The sequence below is a fragment of the Mastigoproctus giganteus genome, chromosome 11 (assembly GCF_048544385.1).
Source record: "Mastigoproctus giganteus isolate SK-2022 chromosome 11, ASM4854438v1, whole genome shotgun sequence".
NCBI classification, from domain to species: Eukaryota; Metazoa; Arthropoda; class Arachnida; order Uropygi; family Thelyphonidae; genus Mastigoproctus; species Mastigoproctus giganteus.
The window spans coordinates 95,232,393-95,260,307 of record NC_143585.1 but is presented as its reverse complement, the minus strand read 5'-3'; the positions used below and the strand labels follow the sequence as shown (position 1 = coordinate 95,260,307).

The 27,915-nt window shown below is 37.5% G+C and overlaps 5 non-coding genes across 5 annotated transcripts; 4 read left to right on the top strand and 1 right to left on the bottom strand.

Annotated features, from left to right (window-relative positions):
• Positions 1–604: 604 nt before the first annotated feature.
• TRNAA-AGC (transfer RNA alanine (anticodon AGC)) lies at positions 605–677 on the top strand. The gene has a single exon. It is a non-coding gene; the product is annotated as a tRNA-Ala (tRNA).
• Positions 678–887: 210 nt separating this feature from the next.
• On the bottom strand, positions 888–960 carry TRNAA-AGC (transfer RNA alanine (anticodon AGC)). The gene has a single exon. It is a non-coding gene; the product is annotated as a tRNA-Ala (tRNA).
• Positions 961–4,536: 3,576 nt separating this feature from the next.
• Positions 4,537–4,609, top strand: TRNAA-AGC (transfer RNA alanine (anticodon AGC)). The gene has a single exon. It is a non-coding gene; the product is annotated as a tRNA-Ala (tRNA).
• A 17,464-nt stretch (positions 4,610–22,073) lies between these two features.
• TRNAA-AGC (transfer RNA alanine (anticodon AGC)) lies at positions 22,074–22,146 on the top strand. Its single transcript has one exon. It is a non-coding gene; the product is annotated as a tRNA-Ala (tRNA).
• A 518-nt stretch (positions 22,147–22,664) lies between these two features.
• Positions 22,665–22,737, top strand: TRNAA-AGC (transfer RNA alanine (anticodon AGC)). Its single transcript has one exon. It is a non-coding gene; the product is annotated as a tRNA-Ala (tRNA).
• Positions 22,738–27,915: the final 5,178 nt, after the last annotated feature.

The window sequence follows — 27,915 nt, the reverse complement described above, 5'->3', positions numbered from 1 at the left end:
GGAAGTAACCTGGGATTCTGAAAATGTTCCGTGAATTTTTTTAATTTAATTTGCATACATTTATTACTTTTTTTTTAATTTATTGTTAATGATTACTATTTATTAAAGATATTAGGTGTCCTCGGAAGATTTTAAGTTAGAAAAGGGTTCCACGGAAACCAATCTACAAATGGATCCATGATAAAAAAATATATATACATAATATATAAATTAAAATTCCTATAATACTGGATCTTCAATGAAAACCAAAGAACCTTTTGCAGGAGTATCGGACAAAATAAGCGAGGTAACAGATCAACCGATCAGAAGGAGATCGAGGAGTTCTGGTGAAACTTATGGAGTACAGAGGGTAGACATAACGCCCGGAACCCCTGGATAGACATAGAACAGAAGAAAGCCATGACCATACAAAATATAGTAGAATGAGAAAGCGCTCGTTCAGGAGGAAGAGATACCGGGATTGGTGATTCTATATTTACTTTTTTCATTATTAAATTTGAAAAAATAGAGAATAATATAATTTGAAAAAGAGGCATTTTTAAAAATCTTCCGGAGGGAAAAAGATCGGATTATTTTTGGAATTTCGATGGGTTTTTTTCCAGAAGGGGGCGTAGCTCAGATGGTAGAGCGCTCGCTTAGCATGCGAGAGGTACCGGGATCGATACCCGGCGCCTCCAATTCGATTATTTTTCCTCCCACGAAACGGGGGAACTGCTTGGATTCAACACCCACATCTGTTCCGGTCTTTTCTACTTAATGTTTCCTTTATTTCCACATGAGATACACGCTACATATATTTTTAATGTATTTGCTTTTGTAACCAAAGAAGGTAATAGGGGGGAAAAAAAGAACACTCAAAAAGGAATAAAAGAAAAAAAAAATTAAGTTGGAGGCGCCGGGCATCGATCCCGGTACCTCTCGCATGCTAAGCGAGCGCTCTACCATCTGAGCTACGCCCCCTGATAGTAGCTGTTCCCTATCCGTCTAGTCTTTCTTTACTAGTATGCTTAATACCTTGTTTGACAGCTTTTGACTTCATCAATCGCCCGTTACAGTGCACTTAATAATGGAGTTAATAGATTGAGTTCATTATTACGATATTGCTAGCCAGTCTGTACTTTTAATCTTATAAAATAATACAGGAAGACAGAAATTTAAGGTTATCCGTCAGCTTATTTTCTGGGAATAAATAAACCGTTGCTTTAAATATAAATGAATAAATTAAAAAAACACCCAAAAAAAAAAAAAAAAAACGGGTAGCTCTTATCTTGAATTGGGGTCATGATATATTCAACGGTCGCGTGTATTTCACGATTTACAATCGTGTCAATTATTGTTTTTGGATTAACTGAGAATGATTTATAAGCATCCTTATAATCAGTATCAAGAAAGGGTATTTAGAAACGCGCGTGTAAAGGTGGAACGTAATCTTTTTGACTAAATTTTGAATACGTTATATATTATTTTCTCTCACTCTTCGACTAATTTCAATATTGACAGAAACAAGGCAGAATTACAAGCTTATAGAGACAATAGGCTCTGTACTGCATGCTTTTCCTAAATTAATTTATATTACGTCTTGTTATATTTTAAAGTTCACGTATTACAAGTAAAAGTTTGCAAGACATTAAATCATAGGTTCCCAAACTTTTTCGGGCCGCTGCCCACTTTGCAAGTCATAAATTTTTAACCCCCCCCCCCTTTATAAAGAGTTTTCCGCGTTCAAGCCGTTTGATATTTTCAACGTAAATAGCAACTAATGATACATTACTGCTTATGCCGTTAAATTATTGAAAAAGTAGTGGCCAATATGTGCTTCATCTTGGACACAGTTATTGCTATTCCGATTTTGATGAAACATAGCCCATATGTAAAGATTGTAAAGTGTATGCTCGAATAACATTATGCACAGTTTCATACAATGGTTTAAATATGAAAATTCGGAATACATATTAGGAGATTGTATTACATTAGTAAGAATCTTATTGTAATAATTAAAACACTATCAAATGTATTAGAAAATTGTTTATTTCGAACTTACAAAGTAAAAATACAAATAAAAAATAACAAATTAATGTGAAGGATAAGCCTGATGCATTTTTAAAAGTTTGTTAATATCGGGTTCAACTTTCGTTAAAAACAGTCCTAAATCGTCACGTTCAGTTATATGCAATCGGTTCCTTTTCTTAGATAGTAAATTCGCTACAGCACTAAACCCATGCTCAGCCAAATAAGAAGATGGAAATGCAATTAAAAATTTCTGCACTATTTCCCATAATCCAGGGTACAGTGTCGGTATTGATTTCTGAAGCCAGAACTCTTGGTATCCACTTTCGAATTTTATTTTTAGTTCTTCATTTGTTGTGAGTTCTATGAGTTCCTCTTCTAAATTTGGCGTTTCCTGGCGCAATATAATCGTAGTTGTTTTTGCGCCATTAAAACCGAAATCAAATCAAATCAAATCAAATTCTAAATTTGATGATCCTGCTGTGTTTGCATGTGAGAAAGGATCTAGAACCCAATTTGGTATATTCATGTTTAGAATATCCTTGAATTGCTCATTAAAATCAGCATGGAGAACCTCCAAGTGTTGGCAGTATGTAAGTAAATCTTCCTTTTTGAGAGACACTGCTAATAAATTTGAAAAGTGGCTATATTCCCCTCGGCCTAGATTCCGCTTGAACAGAAGAAGTTTCCCCACAAAAGTGGCAGTAACATTTTTGTTTTAATGAAATTCCATTCATCACCTTGTAACTGTAGATTGACTTCATTAAATATTTTATAGAGGTCTCTCAAATAACCGATGTCATTTTTGGATGTAATCAGGTTGGCCCGCAATCTGTCGTGTCTGTTTTCTAGGAACTCTAGTACTGAATCAAACAAATTGTAAAATCGATTCAGACAAATACCTTTTGATTGCCAACGAACTTCTGTGTGAACCAACAAACGATTGAAATCTTCACAAAGTTGGCTAAACAATCTGTCACTCAATGAATTGCTTCTAATCTTGTTGACTGCTCTAATAATGTAATGGAGCGACGTATGCAGGCGTTCACCCAAATTCTTCTCAACCAAATGTTGACGATGAAGAACACAATGTATAGTGAGTACATTTGGTACTGCTTGTTTCAAATGCACTATGAAACCCTTGTGGCGCCCTGTCATTGCTGGAGCACCATCAGTAGCAGCAGACAAAATATTACGAATAGGAATGTCTTTCACTTAAAAAAAAAAAACTTATTCGTGGTATTAAATATAGATTCTCCCTTTGTATCCGCTTCCAAATTTTTAGCAAATAATAATTCTTGACAAACTTTTTCTTCTTTTATGAATCGTACGTATGATAAGAGTAGTGCTTCATTATTTGGGGGAGTTGATTCATCGAGTTGAATGGAAAATTGGCATGTCTTCAAATAATCGCACAATGATTTTTCATCGTCTTCAGCCATTTCATCGATTCTTCTTTGCACTGAATTATTGCTCAAAGGAATTTTCCTGATGATATCTGACGCTGGCATATGAAGCACAGTGTTTATTACTTCTTTTACTGCCAGCGAGATTAATTCCTCACCAATTGTGTGTGGTTTTCCCGCTTCTGCGATTAATAATGAAATATTATAAGAAGCTTGTAATCCGTCATTATCTTGTTTAGAGGACGTCGCAAAAGGTTTTGATATAGTTGGACGTTTAAAATATTTTTCTTCTAGTACTTGAAAATAGGACAAATCTTTATCGGCATGCATTTTAGTCAAATGCTCTTCATTGCTTCATTTGAAAATACTTTTTGCAAATCAAGCACATAGGTAATAGTTGGTTCGTAGGAGACTGAATAAAGCCGTTTTTCAAATACTCAATACTGTATACTGTCGACATTTCTTCTTAGATTCAGACATAATGAAGTAATAAAATTTGCAACAATATTCACAAAATAAAAGATTCAATTTACACTTTCATGACTCCACTTATCTATCACACTTTCGACTGATGATTGTAATGAAACTTATTCCTAAACAGCAAAAATGTACGCCTTTCAAAAACAGTTGTTGCTGCTGTTTCGCTTTATTGCTTCTTATGTTAACTCACAGTAGCTCGCGTTGCGTTTCAAAGGCCCTAGGCTAATTAGGGTGGGTTTAGAAAAATAACAGAAAAAGGCCTAAAAAAATACACACTTGATGTCACATTTTTGTCATATGCGTGAAATTCAATTGAAGGTTTTGAAAATTGAAGTGGGAAAATCGAAGAAAACAGTTCTGGCTTCACCTATAGCGAATTTCAGCTGTGTCCATAGAGTAAAAATTATAGAATTTTTTAGTTGACCTTTGAACTGGGTCCACTGGACCCCGAGGAGATAAAAATACGGATAAGGAGCCACTGACCCCTAGACCGCCTGAACGCCCCCAATTGCTTCTGAACCCACAATCGCCCCCCTAGAAGGCTTCAGAGCCCACTGGGGGCGATACCGCCCACTTTGGGAACCTATGCATTAAATGAAGGAAACCAGAATGACTACATCAAAGGAACGACCTGGTATCAAATGGGGGCGTAGCTCAAATGGTAGAGCGCTCGCTTAGCATGCGAGAGGTACCGGGATCGATGCCCGGCGCCTCCAATATTTTTATTTTTTTCTTTTTTTTTATTATTATTATCTGTTTATTTCTCTTATTAGTGTTCTTATTATATTTGTACCTGCCAGTACACATTATCAAAGATTTCTGTCCTATACATTTTGTCTGTACATATTTTCTCTGGATGTATGTTTAAATTTTTAAATAACTTCTTCACACTTTTTAACAGACTCATTAATTCTACCTCGCATATATATATATTTAATATAAAATAATAGAATTGGATTATATACATATTTATGTAACGCACTGCGTACATAAATCAATAAATTGTTATAGTATTATGTATTGTAATGTTTTTTTTATTATTATTATTTTGAATTGTAATTGTGAGTTTCTGTTATAATTTAACATTCCTGTCCGAATGTAGTTTTTCTGTTTTATTCCATATTGGTCGTCGAATATAAACCTCTGAAATCAAAGCTTCTCTGTCCATGTTAAAATTAATGTGTGGCGCGACAACCAGCGAGCTTAAATAAAAATTGTTTAAGCAAGCAGGGGGGGGGGTTAGCACAATGTGGACACCACCGTCTACTCGTGACTTGGTGGAGGGGGGAGGGATGAATCACTTTTTCCGTTTAACGGATTAATTTTGGATGATTATCAGTGATTTTTAGGTAAAGCGTAGTAATCGAAATTATACAATGTATGATTTCTATTGCTAAATACCATATGTATTTTTCAAAATAATGAAGTTTCATTTAATGTTAACTGCAGATGGAAAACCTAGATTAATTAAGAAGGGGGGATATATGAAACCGATGGATGTTAGAAGTTAGTATTTTTTTAGGCCATGATTTAAAAATATAATGCATCTGCATATTTTACCCACCGTGCAGGCTGAAATTTGTTGTACAAAGCAAAACGGTAAGAAATTTTAAAAAACAGATATTTATTTATAAAAAATCACTGATAATGGCATTCCATGTGATTTTTTTTTTTTTTTAGAAAGAGAATAAGTATAAATCTAAAAACTGAAGTAATGAAAAGTTAATTTTACTTATTCCAAAACCATTTCTTCGTTGTCATACTGATTAAATTTTTGCTTTTTTTTTTTTTATTTTAATAAGGAACTGATGGGTATACCCAATCCCCGTACATTATATTTTGAATATCATAAATCATGTAACAAATGGGTGGTTACAAAGGGCAATGGCCCCGGGTGCCAAGCGAATGTGATCGAGCGTTTTCTCTGTGCTTAAAAAGTGATTATATAAAAGCGATTTAAAGTTATATTAAGTTACTGTCCTTAAGAAATTTATTTTTTATATCAGCTACTGTCACAAAAAGTACTTGTACAGAGCAAGAAAGAAAAGCTACCTTTCTTTATTTTTCATACTTCTTTTACTAACACTTAATACTCTACGCTTGGTCACACCAGGCACTGCTCCTGCCTCCCCGTGGCGGGGCCGGAAGTCTTGGCAGAAAAGCTCATCTGCCAAGGACTAAAAGGAGCAAACATGGATCAACATGCCTTTCCGCCTCTCGAGCCGACAAGCTCTCGGCCAGAGTTAGAAAATGAGCATAGCACGTCGCAACCCAAGAGGATGAAAACCACTTCCTCAGCGACAAATTGTCCTGCATTTCTAATAATGCACTCTCTTACAGATCAGCCTCTCAGTAAACTCTCTCCGTTCCTTATCCAGAAACACCTGGAAAGTCTGGCAGGATCGCCTAAGACAGTCAAGAGGCTACAATCAGGCGACCTTCTATTGGAAACAGTGAATTGTAAACATTCAGAGAAACTGCTTAAACTTACAAGCTTTGCTGGAATTCCAGTAAAAGTTTCTCCCCATGCTACCCTAAATACATCTAAGGGCGTTATATCCAGCTGGGATCTATTGAATGTCACTGAGGAGGAGATAACACTAGAGCTTCAAGATCAAAATGTTATTGCTGTGAGAAGAATTATGGTGAAAAGAGAAAATATACTCACACCAACAAGGAATATTATTCTAACTTTTAACACGCCAAATCTACCACCATCGATAAAAGCAGGCTACCTACTCTGCCGCATTAGACCATATATTCCTAACCCATTGAGATGTTTTAAGTGCCAGAAGTATGGCCACTCTCAAACGGCGTGCAGAGGAAACCAGGTTTGTCCTAATTGTGGGTCCGCTGACCACACCCAAAGTGACTGCTTGGCAAAAGAAATGACTTGTCCCAACTGTAAGGGAAACCATCCTGCCTACTCAAGGACATGTGACAGATGGAAAACTGAAAAGCAAATCGTTAAATATAAGATAGAAAATAAAGTGAGCTTTCAGGAAGCACGGAAATTAATTGCTCCCAATATGAATAAACGTACATACGCCAATATTACGCAAAAATATCAATCAGTAGCCACCCAAACTGATGTTACAGTCCCTTCTACCACCTCAATCGCTGAGTGGGCTCGGACTGTTCTCTCTCAGCAACAGTCCAATCTCCCGAAACAGTTGAACCAAGCAAGTAATACTGCACTTACAGTACCAGCTACATCTCCTGCTCCTCCCCCAGTGATTTCTTCTATATCGAATAATCGTAACTCAAATTTAAAAAAGAATATCCAAGAAACGTCTATGGATACCATTGACTCATCCAGACAGGAAGAACCGATCTTAGAAATATATGCGGAAGAAGAAATGGACACCGGTCGACCATTATTCCCAAAAAAAGACAAACCAAGGCCTGAACGTCACAAGACAGTTACATTAAAAAAACAGTCAGAAGCAGCTTCTTCTACTAAACATCAGTAATGCCTTACATTCTACAATGGAATTGTAGAGGATTTCGTAGCAACCTTAATGACATTCAAGTCTTAATTAACCGCTACTCTCCAGTTGGTTTCTGTCTACAGGAAACCTATCTAACTCCGCAAATTTCCACCAACATAAAGAACTATGCCATCTATCAGCACGATCGTAATAATTCAAATACTGCCCGTGGGGGAGTGGCCATCTTAGTCAGCTCAAATATCCCGACCAAGCAAATTGTTTTGCAAACTACAATTGAAGCTGTCGCCGTACGTTTGATAACCCAGATTGCTTTAACACTGGTATCAGTCTATCTCCCACCAAGTCATACCTTCTCTTACCAAGACCTTGAAAACCTGCTAATGCAATTAGTACCCCCTGTCTGTCTCTTGGGTGATTTCAATGGCCACAACCCCTTATGGGGATCTACAAAATTAGATATACATGGCCGCTTAATTGAAACCTTTCTGGATAAGGAAAACCTTACTCTTCTTAATACTGGTGCACCTACTCACATACAACTACCAACTGGACAAACCTCTGCAATCGATCTATCAATATGTTCCCCGATTCTGTTTCCAATTATAGAATGGTCTGTTATGGACGATCCCATGGGCAGTGACCATTTTCCGATTATTTGCGATCTGCTCACTGCACAACCACCGTTAGTTATACCCTGCAGGAAATGGAAGTTCTCTCAAGCTAACTGGGTCAAATTTCGATCAGTTGTCACCCTGGATGAACAATATATACGAACACAGTCAATAGATGAAGCCACAGATTATATCACTTCTCATATAATATCTGCAGCTAAATGTTCAATTCCATTGTCGAATCCCCAATTCCGACGGCACCTTAACTATTGGTGGAATCAAGAATGCACAATAGCTAAGAAGTTAAAAAATAAAGCGTGGAATTTATTTCGTAGATCCCCAACCACAGCTAATCTTATCAATTACAAGAAACTAAGAGCAAAAGCACGTCGCATTCAAAGAGAAGCAAAGAAAAATTCTTGGATTCGGTTTGCATCTACCATAAACAGAAACACTAACTCCAGGTTAATATGGAAGAAAATCAGGCAGATTTCTGGAAAATTTCCAACCACCCCTTCACCAATTCTTTCATGGAATGGGCAAGAACTATCTGCTCCTCAAGACATTGCAAATGCCTTGGCTAAAACTTTTGCCGAAGTTTCTGCGGCATCAAATTTTTCTCCGGATTTCCAGAAAATAAAGACCAAGACTGAACAACGAGCCATCAATTTTCGAACCTCAGTTTCTTTTCCATATAATCAGCCTCTTCAATATCATGAACTTATACATGTCATTAAAACAACACGCAACAGTGCCTCTGGACCAGATGGAATATCTTACATTATGTTACAAAACCTTGGTGACAGAAACTTACAAATACTACTGGTCTACTATAACCGGATATTTATGGAAAACATTTATCCCAGCTCTTGGCATCATGCCACAGTTCTTGCCTTTTTGAAACCCGGTAAAGATTCTACCAGTCCTAACAGTTATAGACCTATTTCTCTATCCAGTTGCCTCGGTAAATTACTTGAAAAAATGATCCATAATCGCCTTGTTTGGATCATCGAAACGCAACAACTAATTAGCAATAAACAGCATGGCTTTCGAAAGAACAGGTCCTCCTTAGATCTCATGATCAAAGCTGAGTTTGCAATTCGTAATGCCTTTGTGAAAAATGAACATCTTGTTATGGTTTCCATAGACATAGAAAAGGCATTTGATACTACCTGGCGTCGTGGCATTCTCAGTGACCTCCATGCTCTAGGTCTACGAGGCAACCTTCCTATATTCATCAGGAACTTTCTCAGGACTCGTTCGTTTCAAGTTCGATACCGCAACTCGCTTTCTAAGTCATTTTTACAGGAAGAAGGAGTGCCACAAGGGTCCGTACTGAGTGCAACCCTATTTTCCCTAAGAATCGATTCCATCACAAAAGATCTTCCAAATACTGTTGAGACCTAACTTTATGCCGATGATCTCTCTATTTCTTGCCATTCTCTGAATATGAGATCCATTGAACGACAGCTGCAGATATCTTTAAATAAAGTCCAAAGGTGGGCAGAGTTAAATGGCTATCATCTATCACAGAAGAAAACTGTTGCAATCCACTTTTGTAATCAACGGAAAATGCATACAGATCCCGAACTTCAGATGCAAAACTTTACTGTTCCAGTGACTAACAACATCAAACTCTTGGGATTAATCCTTGACAGGAAACTGAATTTCCTTGAGCACATTAAATCTGTGCGTATATCCTGCTTCAAAAAGCTGAACATACTAAGAGCTTTATCTGCCTTGTCTTGGGGAGCAGACCGTACATCTCTCTTGCTTTTATATAGAGCATTGATCAGATCCCGATTGGATTATGGTGCTCCCCTTTATGATTCTGCCCGTAAGAGTACACTACGATGGCTGGATCCTATACAGCATAGCGCATTGCGGATTGCACTTGGTGCTTTCAGGACATCTCCTACTCATAGTTTGTATATTGAAGCACATGAGCCCCCCCTTCACCTCCGCAGAAAAACGCTGCTTCTTAAGTATGCAGCCCGAATACAAAGTTGCTTTCAGCATCCCATTGGACCATATCTCTTTAATCCACCACTGCAAAACCTTTATAGAAATAAACCCAGTAAAATAAGACCGGCAGGCTTACGCCTTATTGAATTAACGCAGAGTTGGAACGTTAAAATTTTCAACAGGAAACATGTAATGAATTACTCCCAACCGCCATGGATTCCTCCTCCTCAGTTATATTTGGATACTTATCTTGAAAAGTGGGGAAAGAATCGTCTACCAACGCTCAGTGTGAAACAACTCCATGCAAGTCATATTCAGAAATACGCTGATTTTTTGCCCATATATACTGATGGCTCCAAATCACATTCAGCCGTAGGAGCAGCGGCAGTATTTCCGTCTACTATCATCTCGGCTGCCCTTCCACCTGAGTATAGCAGCTTCTCCGCAGAACTTCATGCAATAAAACTAGCTTTAGACAACCTGAATCTCTACCCATCTATAAAATATGTTATATACACAGACTCTCTCAGCTCAATAACCGCAATGCAAAACTCTTTCTACAAGGCTCATCCTGTGTTAAATCAAATTAGAAGACTCCTGTTACAAATTGAAGGTCATCAATCAGTGACCTTTTGCTGGATCCCAGCACATTCAGGGATAATGGGTAACGAACTTGCTGATGTAAATGCTAAAAATCCGTCAACCTTTGATTTAACCTCCATTCCGATTCCAGCCTCTGACTACTGTCACATCATACAAACAGCATGTTTCGCGAAGTGGAAAGATCTATGGCACAAACAAAAGAATAATAAACTCTACCAGTTGAAACAGGATCCAAAACATTGGCACTCTAGCACAAAAACAGTGCGAAGAGAAGAAGTGGTTCTTGCACGGGCACGTATTGGACACACATATCTGACCCACCTCCATCTGCTCAGAGGCGAAGATCCTCCTCAATGTCCATACTGTTCAGAAAAATTAACAGTCAAACATATTCTGATTGACTGCCCTCACTATCAACAGGACAGAACATCCGTCCTGAGTTCCCTGAAAAATCTACAAGAACCAATGACATTACAACATATTATTGGAGATGATGCAAACATCAATGAATTTTTCTCATATCTGAAAATAATTGGATTCTATGATAAATTTTAAATATCTCTATAAACGCAAACAAGTTGTTACGCCTAAATTATGTTTTTAGCTCTTTCATGTGAATAGGCGCATTATAGCCACAGCAGCTTATGCGCCGATAAACACCCATAACACACACACACACACAAAGGGCAATTTTTAAATATATCAGAACGAATCAAGAAACGTTGTTTCAAATTCGAACAATAAATGGTATTAATATTTTTCCTTCCTAACATTTCTCCGTGGTATTCCTTTTTATATGCAATGCGTATCCAGTTAATTGACACTTTTGTTCCATATTGCCCATTTTACATAAATTACAGCAACAGTACTGCTAATAATTGCCCAAAGGCCAGAGGTGCGAGCAACGCGTACCCAGTTCAGTAATATCTGTACTTCCCTAGGAATCAGCAAGCTTAATTTGTTGAGGTAAGCTGGGGGATTCATTTAGGCTACCTGTAGCTGCTGGTCCCAAGTAAGCATGCCACCTGCGTTCTACGTGAGAGCACTCTTAGGGTGCTTACACGTAGAACGCAGGTGACCGCTTACTTGGAACCAGCAGCGTACGCAGCTAAAGCTTCTCACTGGGTATGAACACATAGAAAGCAGTGACCCGTGCAACTTCTCACTGGGGTAGGTTTTACGGGCGCTACTGTATTGCGGAACGTTAATCCCTTTAGCTCTCAGGTAAAACCGCTACCGTAAAATTTTCGATTATCTCTTCCTGCAATTCAGTGGGTGTCCCGTAATTTTCAGGTGAGAACTTATCAAAAGATAAATAATTAGTGGAAAAGAGAGGGAGTGGGTTGTTTACTAATGCCCATTGCAGGACATTCGATTAAATATTCGTTGGAATGAGCGCTGAAATAATTGAAAGAGAAAGAGAATAATGTTGCTGCAGGGGAAGAATTAAAAATTTATCGAAGGGAAAAAAAACCCGCTAAAGTTGCGAAGTGTTCAGAAGTTACTACACATAAATACGCGTTATGTATTAATAACAGTTGAGGAGAATGAAAAAAAAAAAAAAAAACTGGAAAGATGAGAGGAGGTAGCATAGCTACAAATCGAAAAATGAATAATTTTTATTGTCTTCCCTCCCTGTTGGTTGATTATGTATAATTTCACAATTTTCACTCTTCTGTCTTGCCATGCCATTTTTTATCATTATTCTCATTTAAGTTTATATCTCAAGCATCATGTAGAGGAAAATGCTTTTTGCTGCCTCTGATGTATGTTTTACCCTTTTTTATGTAAGATTCAGTTTCTAATTATTTCAAACATTATTCAATTATAAGTATATATATATATATAAATTGAAATGAAATGTATTTTCTTGCCCAGTTATCATCTTTTTCTCTGAAAAATTCCTTAAAATTCATAATTTGGTCATATAATCAAATATCATCGATTTTCGATTATACAGTCCACACAAAATATTTATTAGTAAATTAATAAGAGGAGTTTACCTCAATATAGTACGTGGAACACTTCCGTATGATACCCTCCAGAAATTAAAACGGAAAAAACGAAAAAATCGACAACTTACCGGTACATTAAAGTAAAATATAAATAATTAAATAATCAATTTAACACAATTCAAAATCAATTCAAAACAATTAAAATTCAAATTAACGCAATTAAAAGAATCTAACGATTTTCCTTCCTGAAGCTGACAATGCTTTTCGACCGACTCTCGTGATCACAGGAATGAAAATTACCGAATCAGGCTAAACCTGCAACTTAAATAGTGATTATGTGTCTTCGCGCATGCGCGTAAAGGTCCACGCATCGGAGATCAAATATGGCCGCCGAACATTAACAGAATTCTCGTGTAATTTAATTTCAACGGTTTCTGCAATTAATAGTCGCGTATAATTACGTTGAACGTTAAGTATTTTGGCCTCGTTAAATAAAAAAGTATGTATTGAGGTAAACTCCTCTTATTAATTTACTAATATTATTATCAACGTAGAACATATTGAGTATTACAGCTCTGATTCATACTATCTAATTAATTTTCAAACTCTTATTGACTATTTCATTCACTTCCTGTCTCTCCAGTAGTATACTATCGATACACACAATTATGGGAGATTTTTTGAATGGCTTGGTACAAAATTACATTAAATCTACACTAAGGTACTCGGCCCAAAGTTACCATATTTCTTTCCTAAAATATTGCCTTCAAAACAACATCGTTCCGAAGTTTGCCAGGGTGAATTTAAATCGAAAAATTTCAGGCATAAAACAACTATCACTGGCGACATCACGTAATATTGTTAAGCTTGCCTTAAAATCTCGATATTCCGATAAACAAAAATACCTTTCCCAGGTTAGGAAGCTTCGCGATAAATTAAAAAATTATCTACATCCGAACGATTGGTCTGTATTGAAGACCTCCATAGATTTGCGACGGGAAGCACAAGCCTCAGAAATAAAAAACAGACACGTTAATAAGTTGCAAACATTATCGAATAGTTCAAGACACGTTAATAAGTTGCAAACATTATCGAATAGTTCAAGACACGTTCATGCGAATTCTAACACATTGTCGCGAGCTTGCGACCAAGTTCACACGAGTTGGGTGACATCCCCCCCACAGACACATAACGCTCTACCACAGAATATGTCGGCTAGTTCACGAACACCCCCTCACCCAGTATCCAACGAACCGACATATCAACAGGTTACAAATCTTTCCTCGTGTACACTATCGCAGGACCAGATTTCACTTTTATCCAAAGGATTAAATTATAATTTACCACCTCGAAAACTGCCAAAAAAACAATGCGTAATTGATATTGAATTTGGACTTCGTAGTGTTCCACAAAAAGATGTATTTATTCAACAAGTTAACCAAGTAGTGAATAACATAAAAGAAACGCGACTTCCTAAATTGAATACACATGACAGTTCAGCTTTACGAGAACTTCGAGAAAATAAGGACATTATTATACAGAGGGCAGATAAAGGAGACACAGTGGTAATACTAGATAAACATGATTATATTAATAAGTTAGATTCAGTTGTGTCTGATACCTCCACTTATCGTGAAGTGGACCCGACACTGTTTACCAATTTGGTAAATCAATACAATAAAACGTTAACCACATATCGTAAAAACGACTACATTACTATGGTTCAGTTGAAGGAATTGAAGTCCAGAACATACAATATTCCTGCACTTTTTGGTCAGGTAAAATTACACAAGCCTGGATTTCCGATTCGACCTATTGTTTCCTACAGGAACTCGGCATTTTCAGCCTTAGCCACACATGTATATAACATTATAAAACCTTTTAGACAGGTTATACAATTTGGGATTAAGAATTACGATACATTATTTAATAATCTTAAAGACTGTAGACTCGGCGACAATGACAATTTATTCTCACTAGATGTTACCTCATTATATACGAATGTAAACGTTGAATACACATTAGATATTATTTGGGATATGTTAAATAAAAACTCGACACCGATTAATTATACGAAGCTGCCTATAAAGGAGATTTTTCACTTAATTAAACTATTAGTTGAGGCTAACTACATCACCTTTCGAGACAAGGTGTACAAACAAATTTTTGGATTACCAATGGGTTTGAGCCTGAGTGGCTTAATGTCAGAGATCTATCTCTCAACGATTGAGCAGATACATTTGACACCTTTTCGTCCCCGTATCACATACTATGGGAGGTATTTAGACGATGTTCTAGTTATTACCGATAGTAGTACTATCCAAGATATTTTACATTCGTTTAATAATATTCATTCTAGACTCAAATTTACATTGGAAAGGGAAGATACGGATACTAAGTCATTAAACTTTCTAAATTTCACGCTTACCCGGGACTCGAACAAAATACAATTTAGCATCTATCGAAAACCCACAAACACCGGCATGCTTCTACATTATAATAGCTACCACCCGTTCACCTACAAAAGATCGATTATCTTTAATCAATTTCTAAATGCCTATAAATATTCAACGACGGATTCTGCTTTAGACTCAGAAATACAAATATTAACTAGCAGATTCTTGAACAGGGGTTATCCCATTAACACTATAAATCGAATTAGGGTACAAGCTAAGGATAGGATACAAAATACTGCACCAATCAACAATAGTAATATCAAAAAATACTTTATTTCTGTCCCATATGTTGAACAGTGGCACAAACAACTTAACAGATTCTTTAAAGATACCGAATTTAAAATTATAGCTAGGCCTATACGGAAGTTACACACTATACTGAACAATCGCTCGGTTCTTTCGGCGTTCGCAACACAAATTAATGATCTAGTATACAACATTTCTTGCGGTGATTGCGACTCGTCTTATCAGGGTTCCACGCGGTTTTCTCTTAATATCCGTGTAAATCAACACGAAGCCTCAGTTCGTGCTTCTCGTTCAGCAGCGTCAGAATTAGCGTTTCATGCCATTAACGAAAAACATACTTTTTTATTTAACGAGGCCAAAATACTTAACGTTCAACGTAATTATACGCGACTATTAATTGCAGAAACCGTTGAAATTAAATTACACGAGAATTCTGTTAATGTTCGGCGGCCATATTTGATCTCCGATGCGTGGACCTTTACGCGCATGCGCGAAGACACATAATCACTATTTAAGTTGCAGGTTTAGCCTGATTCGGTAATTTTCATTCCTGTGATCACGACAGTCGGTCGAAAAGCATTGTCAGCTTCAGGAAGGAAAATCGTTTTGAATATTTTCGTTAGATTCTTTTAATTGCGTTAATTTGAATTTTAATTGTTTTGAATTGATTTTGAATTGTGTTAAATTGATTATTTAATTATTTATATTTTGCTTTAATTATTTATATTTTACTTTAATGTACCGGTAAGTTGTCGATTTTTTCGTTTTTTCCGTTTTAATTTCTGGAGGGTATCATACGGAAGTGTTCCACGTACTATATTGAGGTAAACTCCTCTTATTAATTTACTAATATTATTATCAACGTAGAACATATTGAGTATTACAGCTCTGATTCATATTATCTAACAAAATATTTATAAAAAAAAACTAAAAAAAAAAAAAAAAACCCAGCGTAATACAAATATTAACCAGGTTATATACTTCTGTACCTCATACCATATATATTTAATATAAAATAGATTTCATATATATATATATATATATATCAAAGTATTAAAGATATTTTACTGGATTTATACGTTATATATATATATATATACATAAATAAATAAATTTTCTGTTTATACTGCGGGACGACCGAACAGTCAGAGGAGTTTACAAGATACACAGAATACAAGAAACAGCATATTTCCTTCCAACATTTCTCCACAGCATTCCTCTTCGAATGTAGTTTTTCAGTTTTATCCCATACTGGTCGTCGAAGATAAACTTTGGAAAAAAGAGCTTCAATGTCCATGTTGCAATGAATGTGTGGCGTCGACAACCAGCGAGCTTAAATAAAAATTCATTTAAGCAAGCAGGTGGATCAGCACAACCAGCACTAACCAATTCCGATACGTTTTTGCGGACCCCCACTGTCTCGCGTGACTTGGTGGACAGGGGGATGAATCGCATTTTCCATTAACGGATTAAATTTCGATGATTATCAGTGAATTTTAGGTATAGCTTAGTAATGAAAATCATGCAACATACATTTTTCATATTAATTAATTTTCATTTAATGTTAACTGCAGAAGGAAAACCGAGATGAATTAGAAGGGAGGAAATATGAACCGACGGGTGTTATCAGTTACTGTCTTCATTTAAAATATAATGCATATTTTACGCACCGTGCAGGCTGCAATTTGTTGTACAAAGCAAAACAATAAGAAACTTTTTTTAAAAAAAGTTTCTTATTGTTTTCAATGATAATAAAATTTAATGTGATGTTTTTAGAAACAATAAGTATAAATCTAGAAACTGAAGTAATGAAAAGTTCAATTTAGATATTCCAAAACTATTTCTTCGTTGTCATAACGATTATTTATTTAATTTTTTTTTCAAGATTGAAAACAATAAGGAACTGATGGGCATACCCAATGTCTGTACATTACAGTAGGCAAAATTTTGAATATCATAATTTATGTAACGAATTGGAAGTTTCTAAATATTTAGAACGAATAGAGAAACGCTGCTTCCATTTCGAATAATAAAAACACTGACTGACCGACTATTTCTACATACGGTATTTATTAGCACTTTACAAATAAATATAAGAAGAAAAGAAAGAACTGTTGGTACTTTGAGAAAATAAAAAAATATAATGGTATTTTTTTATTATTTTATATATATTTTCAGCATTTCTCCATGGTATTTAATGCAGTTTGACACTTTTATCCCATATTGCACGTTTAACATAAATCCATAAAAGTCAGTCTGAAATCAAAATTTCAGTATCCATGTTTAAAACTTTTGGATTACAAGTTTTTTCTACAGCAACAGCAGTTCTAAAAATTGCCCGAAGGCCAGATTAATATCAGAGGTGTGAACAACGCGTACCCAGTTGAGTGACATCTGTACTTCCCTGACACCAGTAAGCTTAAATTGTTAAGGTAAGCTGGGAGATTAAAACAAGAAGCGATGCCGCTGTCCACACGCTCTTAGTGTATGCACTCCCATTGACTTACATTGTTCATTTAGGCTGCTGTTTCCAAGTAAGCGGTCACCTGCGTTCTACGTGTAAGCACCCTTAGAGTCTTAGATCATCCAAAGAGACAGAAGATTAATCAGATGGAGCAACCTTGCCCATCATTTTTAATTTTCCACTCCCTCACTAGTCAGTCTATGAGCAAACTGTCTCCCTTCGTAATACAAAAACATCTGGAAGGTATTGCAGGATCTCCTAAGACTTTTAAGAGACTGCAATTAAGAGACCTGTTAGTAGAAACTATGAACAACAGGCATTCTGAGAAACTTTTACAGATCACGAACTTTGCTGGCATTCCAGTAAAAATATCTCCTCACGCAACCCTAAATTCATCTAAGGGTGTGATATCCAGTTGGGACCTCCTAAATGTCACAGAGGAAGAAATAACTCAAGAGATGCAGGGACAAAATGTAATTCAAGCAAAACGTATAATGACTAAAACAGATAATCAACCAACCAACCAATCAACCAACCCCCATAGCTATAGACCAATATCTCTCTCTCTCTCAAGCCGTCTCAGCAAAATCCTTGAAAGAATTGTCCACAATAGACTCGTCTGGATCATAGATTCAGAACAGCTAATGGGCCATAGTCAGTATGGCTTTCCTCAAAACAGGTCATCCTTGGATCTTATGGTTGAGGTTGAATTTGCCATTCGTAATGCCTTTGTAAAACACGAACATCTAGTAATGGTTTCAATAGATATAGAGAAGGCTTTTGACACTACTTGGCAGCATGGCATACTTAGAGATCTTTACTCTCTTGGCTTGCGGGGCAACCTTCCTATATTTGTGAAGAATTTTCTACATACTAGATCTTTTCAAGTTCGATACTAGCATGCCCTTTCCACAACGTTTATTCAAGAAGAGATGTTCCTCATGAATAACTAATGAGTGCCATTCTTTTCGCTCTTAGAATAGATTCCATTACTAAACAACTTCCAAATATACTAGAGACTTACCTTTATGCAGATGACCTTTCTGTCTCTTGCTGTTCCCAAAACATGAGATCTATTGAAAGACAGCTTCAAATATCACTTCATAAAATACAGCAATGGGCCAGCCGCAATGGCTATCGACTCCCGCAGCAGAAAACAGTTGCTATACATTTTTGTAGACAACGCAAGTTTTACCCGGAACCTTAAATTTGAATCTCTAATATATCCATCCCAATCACTAATAACACCCGATTTCTAGGATTAATCCTAGACATCAAATTAAACTTCTTATATCATATTAAAAATATACGTACTTCCTGTCTAAAAAAGTTTAACATACTCAGAGCTATAGCCGCCCAGACATGGGGTTTGGGATCGTATCTCTCTACTTCGATTATACAGGGCATTAATCAGGTCACGTCTGTATTATGGGGTTGCCATCTACGATTCTGCCAGAGCGAGTGCATTGCGCTGGCTTAATCCAGTTCAACACAGTGCTTTGAGAATTGCACTTGGTACATTCAGAACATCGCCAGCCCACAGACTCTACATTAATGCTCACGAATCCCCGCTAAGGTTACGCAGAAAAGCACTGTTACTGAAGTATGCTGTCAAGATACAAAGTTGTACGTCACATCCCACTCAACTCTGCTGATGGGGAAAGAATGTTTTAACAGCATCCACTGTCAAACAACATGCAGTTCACACTCAACAATCTACCGATTTTCCCCAATTTATACAGATGGCTCTAAATCTAATTCTAACGTTGGAGCAGTTGCAGTGTTTCTGAATACCATTATTTCAGCGTCCCTGCCATCTGGATCTAGTATCTTCTCAGCTGAATTATATGCAATTAAACTAGCCTTAGAAAATCTCTGTTCTGGCTGTTCTTTAAAAGCTGTTATTTATGCTGATTCCCTGAGCTCAATCATGGCATTATGTAATTCCTCAGGTAACGTTCACTCAGTTCTAAACAAAATCAGAAACTTATTACTGCAAATTGAAGTACACCATCAACGGGTGACTTTCTGTTGGATTCCGGCCCATTCTGGTATTTTTGGCAATGTACTGGCCGATAAAGATGCAAAAAATCCATCCACCTTAGATTTAACCAATATCTGTGTTCCAACATCAGACTATACATTGATCATTAATGCTGCATGCATTAATGTATAGTCTCTTTTAGTTTAAACAGAATCCAAGAATTTGGCGCTCCAGTGTCCGTACATCAAGATGAGAAGAAGTTGTCCTTTCAAGAGCAAGAATGGGTCACACCCATCTGAACCACCTACATTTGCTCACTGGAGATGATTCACCACAGTGTCCACATCGTTCTATAAATCGGACTGCGAAACATATTCTCGTTCACTGTCCCTACTATAAAGAAGATAGAACTTCAACCTTGCTATCACTGGTTAATCTTTGTAAACCAATAACTCTTGAAAATCTCATTGGTGATAAGGCAAATATTTCTGAATTTTTTTACTTCCTCAGGCAAACTGGGCTTTTTAATCAGTTCTGATTTCAGAATTTTTTCTGACTTTACGGAAATTTCTCTTCTCTTTATATAATAAATGAATAAGCACATTATAGCCATAGATGCTTATGTGCCATTAAACATCCATAACAACAACAACAAGATTTTCAACTTTCGGCGCATGTATTCTCTCCATTAGTAGCTTTGCCAGAGTTAAGATGTTTCTAGTTATGATGACATACTTCCAGGGTGTGATGTCAAGATTAAGATTGGCATACAAGACCGCTCTTGAAATGCTAAACGGTTTCCCGGCGATCCTATTTAGCCAGATGGCTAAATAGGATCAGGATCTCAGGAGCCAGTATTCCACTCCTAAGAAGGCTTTGATGTTGTTCTCGGGGACCAATGACACGATAGTCGATGCGTACAACGAAATCGGTGTTGTTTATTGCAATAATATGCCTTTCTTGAAAGTCAGAACACTTAAAGTGCTTCCTGTAATGAGGAAATACTCCTTCAGGATTACTGTCATAGCTGGGACAGAGACGTTGTCGAAGGCCGCTGCTACATCCGGAAAACGATGTCCAACTGTTGTTTATCATTTGACGCTCGCTGTATCCGTAGTAGAGTCTCCATTAAATTTGTAATAGTCGACCTTCGAGGAAGCACAGAATGCAAGTATTCTGGCCTGTCCCTAAAGCAGTGCTGATTGACGGTGTTTAGGATTGCGTTCTCAAATATTTTTTTGCAGAGAGCATCCGATTGGGATGGGCCTGAAATCTTTACTGGTTTTAGGATTGTTTATTTTTGGAACTGGTTTTACATAATATCTCTTCCATGCTTTCGGGATAACCCCCTCACATAGTATTTGTTGGAAGAGGTGGTGGAGCGGGTCGATTATGTAAACACTGCATATTTTTACCACGAATAGCGAGGACTGGTCCATCCCCATCGTTGCTTTACTGGGGAGCGAGTTAATTGCTTCCTTTAAGTTTTCCCTGGTGATATTATTTCACGTAATATGTTTCTAGCTCTAGTTTGGTTAGTGTCAATGGTATCCATCAGTTTTTAAATCATTTTCTGCATCTCGCGGATGTTTTCCTCACAATTTTTCTGCTTTTCATTCAGAGTCTTTCCGAATGTGACTTCTGTCCACTCTTTAAAAAGCTGGTCCATCATTTCATATTGTTGTTTTTCTTGCTTACTGTTCTCTTTCCTTTTTTTTAGTTTTTCCTTCAGAATCTCAAAGTATGCTTGTCTTTTCAGTCGAATGAACTTTGCCCTTTCCCATTTGTACATACTCCGATCAGTCGCGTGCCCAGTTCTTTTCCACTTTCGGTAGAGCTTTTGCTTCTTTTAAACATAACTTTAACTTGGGGAGTGAACCAAGAGTTCGCTCTCTCGGAGATCTTTAATACTTTCGCTGCTCCTAGACAGGAAACATGCAAAAGTAACAGCGAAATCTCGTCTATGGATTCTTCAGTGGACATCTTATGTAGACTTTGAAAGTTATATTGCAAGATGACTTCGCATTTAATATATTTTGTGGAAAATATCAAATTCGATTCATTACCCTGATATCTGCCACAGTTCTGGTCGGCAGCCTGTCTTCGAAGAGCAATTTCCATTGAAAGCGCACTGTGGTCGGAGGATAATCGTAAGGAATTGTCTATTAAGTTAATAATCTTGTGCGTTATTATAAATTAAATCTAGGCATTGTAATCCTCTTGTCGCAGGTGTTGTTAATTGTTGTTAAATTTCTGCTTTCCTGTATTATTTAATAAGATTAAAAGTACAGGCTGGCTAGCAATATCATAATAATGAACTCAATCCATTAACTCCATTATTAAGTGCATTGTAAAGGGCTATTGATGAAGTCAAAAGCTGTCAAACAAGGTATTAAGCATACCAGTCATGAAAGACTAGACGAATAGTGAGGTGTTTGTGAAAAGGGGGCGTAGCTCAGATGGTAGAGCGCTCGCTTAGCATGCGAGAGGTACCGGGATCGATGCCCGGCGCCTCCAAAATGTTTTTTTTTTTTTTTCCCTTCTTTCCTCCATTTATGTAGCGCTAAATAGCGTTAGATATCTGCATTTGTTTAATCGTTTATTCTTTTTATTTCCTTTTTTCTTCTGCTGCATCATGACATAAGCCACTTATAATTACAGTGATTCCTGTCACCAATGGAATATGCGTTCAATATCGCCGTGTAAAAGATGGCAGTGTAATCAACCAAAACAGTTTCTTCAGTTAGGCAATTTGACTTGTATATCCGTTTGCCAGGCAAACCTCTTTTAAAACCAAAATATGTTTTAGATACTTCATTTAATAGTTCCCTAATATTGGGTAACTTTAGGTTGCCCAATATTAGGGAACTATTAGGGTACAGGCTGGCTAGCAATATCATAATAATGAACTCAATCCATTAGCTCCATTATTAAGTGCGCTGTAAAGGGCCATTGATGAAGTCAAAAGCTGTCAAACAAGGTATTAACCATACTAGTAAAGAAAGACTACACGAATAGGGAATTGCTAGTAACAAGGGGGCGTAGCTCAGATGGTAGAGCGCTCGCTTAGCATGCGAGAGGTACCGGGATCGATGCCCGGCGCCTCCAAACTGTATTTTTTAAGGGCTTAACAAAGCCGAGTGGTCAGAAGCGAAGGCGGTGAAGCGCACACTCTTCGAGTGTACCGTGGTTCAAGTCCTTGACTACTAAATACGGTTAACAATTCTATTCATAATTTTTTGTAAACCCCTCTGACCTGGTGGTCGTTCTGGAGTTTAAACAAGAAAATTTTAATTCGCGAAATTTAGTATAGTTATCATTTAATAAAAAAATTTGATATGGTATTATTTCCTTGGCATTCACTAAGAATAGTGTAGTCATCTAAAGAGACTAACTTGAGTACCCTGATGTTAAAGTCGTCAAGACTGTGTAAGAACAATGAACTGGAGACGTTGTTACCCGAAATCGCCCTATATATCTTAATCATATCTTCTGTACAAATCTGAATACTCATAATCTGTTAAGTTACTATTCCATTAACTGTCATATGCCAATCTGCTCTCTAATTCATCAAGTTTATGCAGCGCTCCAACAGGTAGGATCTTCCATCATTGTACGTCCTAATTAAATCAATTTATCCCATATAGTAGAATCCGCTTGTTACACTTTCAAAATGGCGTGTTCTGTTAAATTATATTTCCTTAATAATACTACAAATCAATTTAAGTATTGTTATAATGGTTAAAACAATCAGAAGTCCCAATTTATTACGCATCTTTCGAAAAAGAATTTTATTTTCTTTATCAACCTGTATATATGTACAGTTTAATTTATTTTACTAATTAAATACGAAAATCCAATAATTATTAAATAGCAACTAAGAATAATGACATTCTTATAATGGGGTTATAAAAATATTATTAAATATTGAGAAAAATACACAGAACATAAGAAGCAAAACAAAAAAAATCGGATATTACTAAAAACATTATTTTCGAAAGTCAAAGTGAAAACTGTACTTTGTGACACGCTAGTTTTAAAGCCAGGGGACACAAATACGCTTACGACTGTCCACAGGGCCACGGGCCGTAAAATGGGAACGATTGGGACATGTATTGATCCCCATGCCCAGTACTGTATAGTGTACCTTTCAGCCATCAGATGTCAGCACTGTACACTGTGTTGAATGGATGCAAAGTGACATAAAGCTGTGAAAGACAAGTTCATAGTTTACGTTTTAACTAATGATGACGTTCAAATTTTCATATTTTGTCATTTGTTTGTTGCCGCGATTGAAATTTGCTTTCGACTCTATTATTAGTTCAACATTTCAGAGCAAGAGTTCTTGAACTCTGGGTTCTTTCTTGAGACGAAAGTGTAGTACTTTAATATACTGTACTTTTATCTCGAGCACAGTGTGTTAAAATATACTGTATATGCAAGTAAGAGAAACATTTTGACAGCGACATTTGTTTTTTTTTTTTTTTTTGATATTGATGACCATTCTTTATCCGGACGCCTCTGATATTCTCGAAGAAAGCTTGGTACTCACTGTGCCAAAGATTTTGGGGAATCTTGCTTCAGATGATGAGAAAAAAAGTGTAAAGTGTGTTTAGGGTCAAACGGCACCAGGGGTTCCCCCCCATTCCGCGTAGTATACATTGTGGGTGTGAAACAGAACACTGTCAATGCTAGAGGTTTAAAACTGTATGGATTTTGTACATGTGTAATGCCGTGTACCGTTTGTTCATCTGGTCATTTAGTGGTTGGGGCCCACCGTTGCCCACACTTGGCCCCGTGGAGGCAGACCAGGTACACCAGTATTTTAAATGATACTCTGGCAGGCCCTGCCACCTAATTTCCTGAGATTTCAGTGGCGAGGCAGTGGTTTTCAACCGGGGTGCCACAACAACATTCATGGGGTGCCTTGTAATTTGGGTTTAAGTTACTAAAGAAAGAAAAAAAGTTACTAAAGAAAGAAGTAAAGAAAAAAAAAAAAAAAAAACGCGCGCGCTCTTTTATATGCACGTACGTGCAGACAGATCCATATATATGCGATACATATATCCATCGTCGTCGGTTTTGATGATCGTTACGTGAGGGGGATACCGCTTTCATAATAAAAGCCGAGAAAATGGACGAACGGTAATTTTGACATAATTAAGTGTTTGTGTGTGGGGCATTCGCTGGCATAAAGATAGAGTAGGTGGGAGACTTAAGGCTGGGGGGTTAAGATAGAACTATGGGGATGATAGTCAAAGAACGGGTCATCCTGCCGATCACATTCGTTATAAGAAAGAAAGAGCACATTTCATCAAAGCAAAACGAGAGGCACACTGCAGTGTTGTTCATAATAAACTAAAAAGAGCAAAAAGAATTACTAGCAATAGAAATAGCACAGAGAATATGACCGAATGCATTTTCAAGGAATGGGCTAATAACACTTTTAGTAACCTGCATGGACTGAATCAAATTGAGAACACTGATAATGGTAACAAAATTTTTGAATTCCTGAAAGATTTAACCAAGCGAAACCATTCGGCAATAGAGGAACCAACAAGACCTCCTTTGAGTGAAATACAAATCACCAAAGAGAGCGTAATGAAAGCAATCAACGATCTGCCCAATAAGGCCACTGTTGGACCAGACAAATTTCCAATGTTCATCCTTAAGATAAGTAGCCCATTTATAATAGATCTATTACTGCACATCTATCAGGAAATCATTAGGTCAGGAGCTTTCCCGCAAGCCTGGAAAAATTACATTGTAACCCCAATACCAAAGATTAAACACTCAAAATTGGCTAAGGATTACAGACCAATTTCTGTCAGTTGCACCCTACAGAAGGTATTCGAAAAAGCACTGCTTCCCACCATCAATCAACACTGCTTCAGCCATAGACCACCACATTTGCACTCAGTTATTTCCGGTAGATCAACAATAACAAACTTACTGGAAACCCTTTTTCGCGTGCAGAAAGCACTAAATGAGAAAAAGCAAATTGATATCATTTTTTTGGATATCTCCGCAGCCTACGACAACGTCTCAATTCCAGCGCTCATTGCGATTTTAAAGAATTATTTTAATGTAAGAGGAAATTTGTTAACTATAATAACCAGCCTGCTAGAACATAGAAAACTTATTGTTAAGCACCAAAAGCTACAATCTTGCTTTACCATCTCGCGAGGAGTGCCACAAGGAGGAGTTCTTTCGGCTACTCTCTTCGCGGCCGCCCTGGAGCCGTTTCTTGCACGGTACTACAATTTTATAACATATGCTGACGATGTAAAATTCTTCATCACTTCCAAAGACCATGAATCAGCAGAAGGTATTTGTCAGATGGCAAATAGCACAATCAGAGAATTTGAGAGCTACCTGGATTGCATCGGGCTCCGTATTAATGCGCAGAAGTCTGCTCAAATGACCATAACTTGCAAGCAGAATAAAAATGACATCTCGATCTCTGTGAACGGGTCTAATGTGGTAAAAGTGCACTCTCACCTGGACCTGGGTCTTAAGTGGGATGACAGACTCACCTTTGCTCAACACTTCGCCCATATGAAGACAAAAATATTCGCCGCTTTATGGGCTACCAGACAGGAACTGGTAGGAATTAGGGATCCTCAGCTAGCGACCAAGTACATTTTAATGTGTGTCCTGCCAATTGCAATGTATGCCTCGCAAATCTGGTCTTCAGCTCCAGATTCACATTATAAGTCCGTCCTTGGGATCGAGTACTGGTTCTTGCGATGGCTTAACAGAGTTGCTGGCCACCCTTTTACTATCTCAAGGGCCATTCTCTACTCAAACCTTAACATCACACCCTGGATGCAGCGGACAATTAACAGGAACATACACACTCTCGCACAAATGCTCACAGGCAGAGTGGATGCTCCAGTCCTGGATAATATTCTAGTCAAACCGCGTGCCACTGCTAGACGTTGCGGAGAAGTAAATAATCCACTGCGTTCAGTCCTGAACAATCTTAGTAGCCTGCAAAGATTCTTCCCATCAAATGCAGCGAAAATATTTAACTCACTACACATAGATGCCGAAAAACTGTGTGAGGATGCAACATACCGGAAAGAGATCTTCCAGGATTCGTATAGACTTACCAAAATATGAATCGGCTGCAAAGTACCAAAGAATTTAGAGTAAAAGAGAAACTTTCTGCTTTAAGAACAATAATAATTTGTTGACTGTAAAAATATACCTTCTGTAACAGTTATGTTAATATGTATGTTATAGATGGAATTATTAGTGAATTGTAAATATATCAGTTGTATAATGTATGTACAGAATCATCAATGTGTAAATACTGTATATATTAAACATAAAATGTGTATATAATATTTCGGGACGAGACTACGTGTTCAGTATATGTAACCCACTGCACGTAGTATCTCGTACCCTGATATGTACTTAGCACCCTCCTGGCACTTTGCCGTCCCGGGGTGGTTTCCTTATGGAAATAAACGGATAATAATAAATAATAATAGTGTAGGCAACCCCAGAAGTCAGTGAGGCAGGTCCATGCCTCACCAGGAGAAAGTAGGGGGCGCCGGGGGGGACTGTCCCACCACCGGCGAAGGGGGAGGGGGTGGAAAGGCACCAGGCAAGGGAGCCCGGTGCGATCGCCAACAGGCGTCTGCAGGATATCTGTACAATGACCCTGTTGGTGGTGTCCAATCTGGTGTCATGTCCGAGTTGTCGTACGTGGAACCGGGATCCCGTCCATGTTATTCCTTTACGTTAGTGTGGTTTATTTCCTAAGCCTTCCTGTTCTCAGGAATGTGTCTTGTTCACATAGATCCAGCTGGTAGGGTGTCTAAGTTTGGTAGTCATCTCCATTTGTCATTCATGGGATATGGGTCCCGCCCATGTTAGTATATTTTGGTATAGTTTGTTTCCTAAGTGTTCTAATTCTTGTGGGTGGGTCATTTGTGGTGTCCCAGTCCAAGCGAGCAGAAGAACAGATGTTCTTTGGTTATAATGGTAGTGGGTTGTGTGCTGCGGCCATTTGGTTTCTCCTCCTCGCGAACAGTGCCTGTGTGTAATCCGAGAAGGCTTGATACTCCTCCTTCGTGTCTAGGAGGTGATGTTCTTGTCCCTGTGGTAAGTAGTGGATTCTGGTGAGTAAAACACCACATAGGTCTTCATAAAGCTGGCAGTCATACATGAGAGAGGTGCTGCCAGCTCTCCAGACCCCTGCAAGTGCAAGTTGGATCAACCTGGATCCCAAGCAGAGACAGTTTGGCATTAATCGCTCCGTGTCCAGTTAAGAGG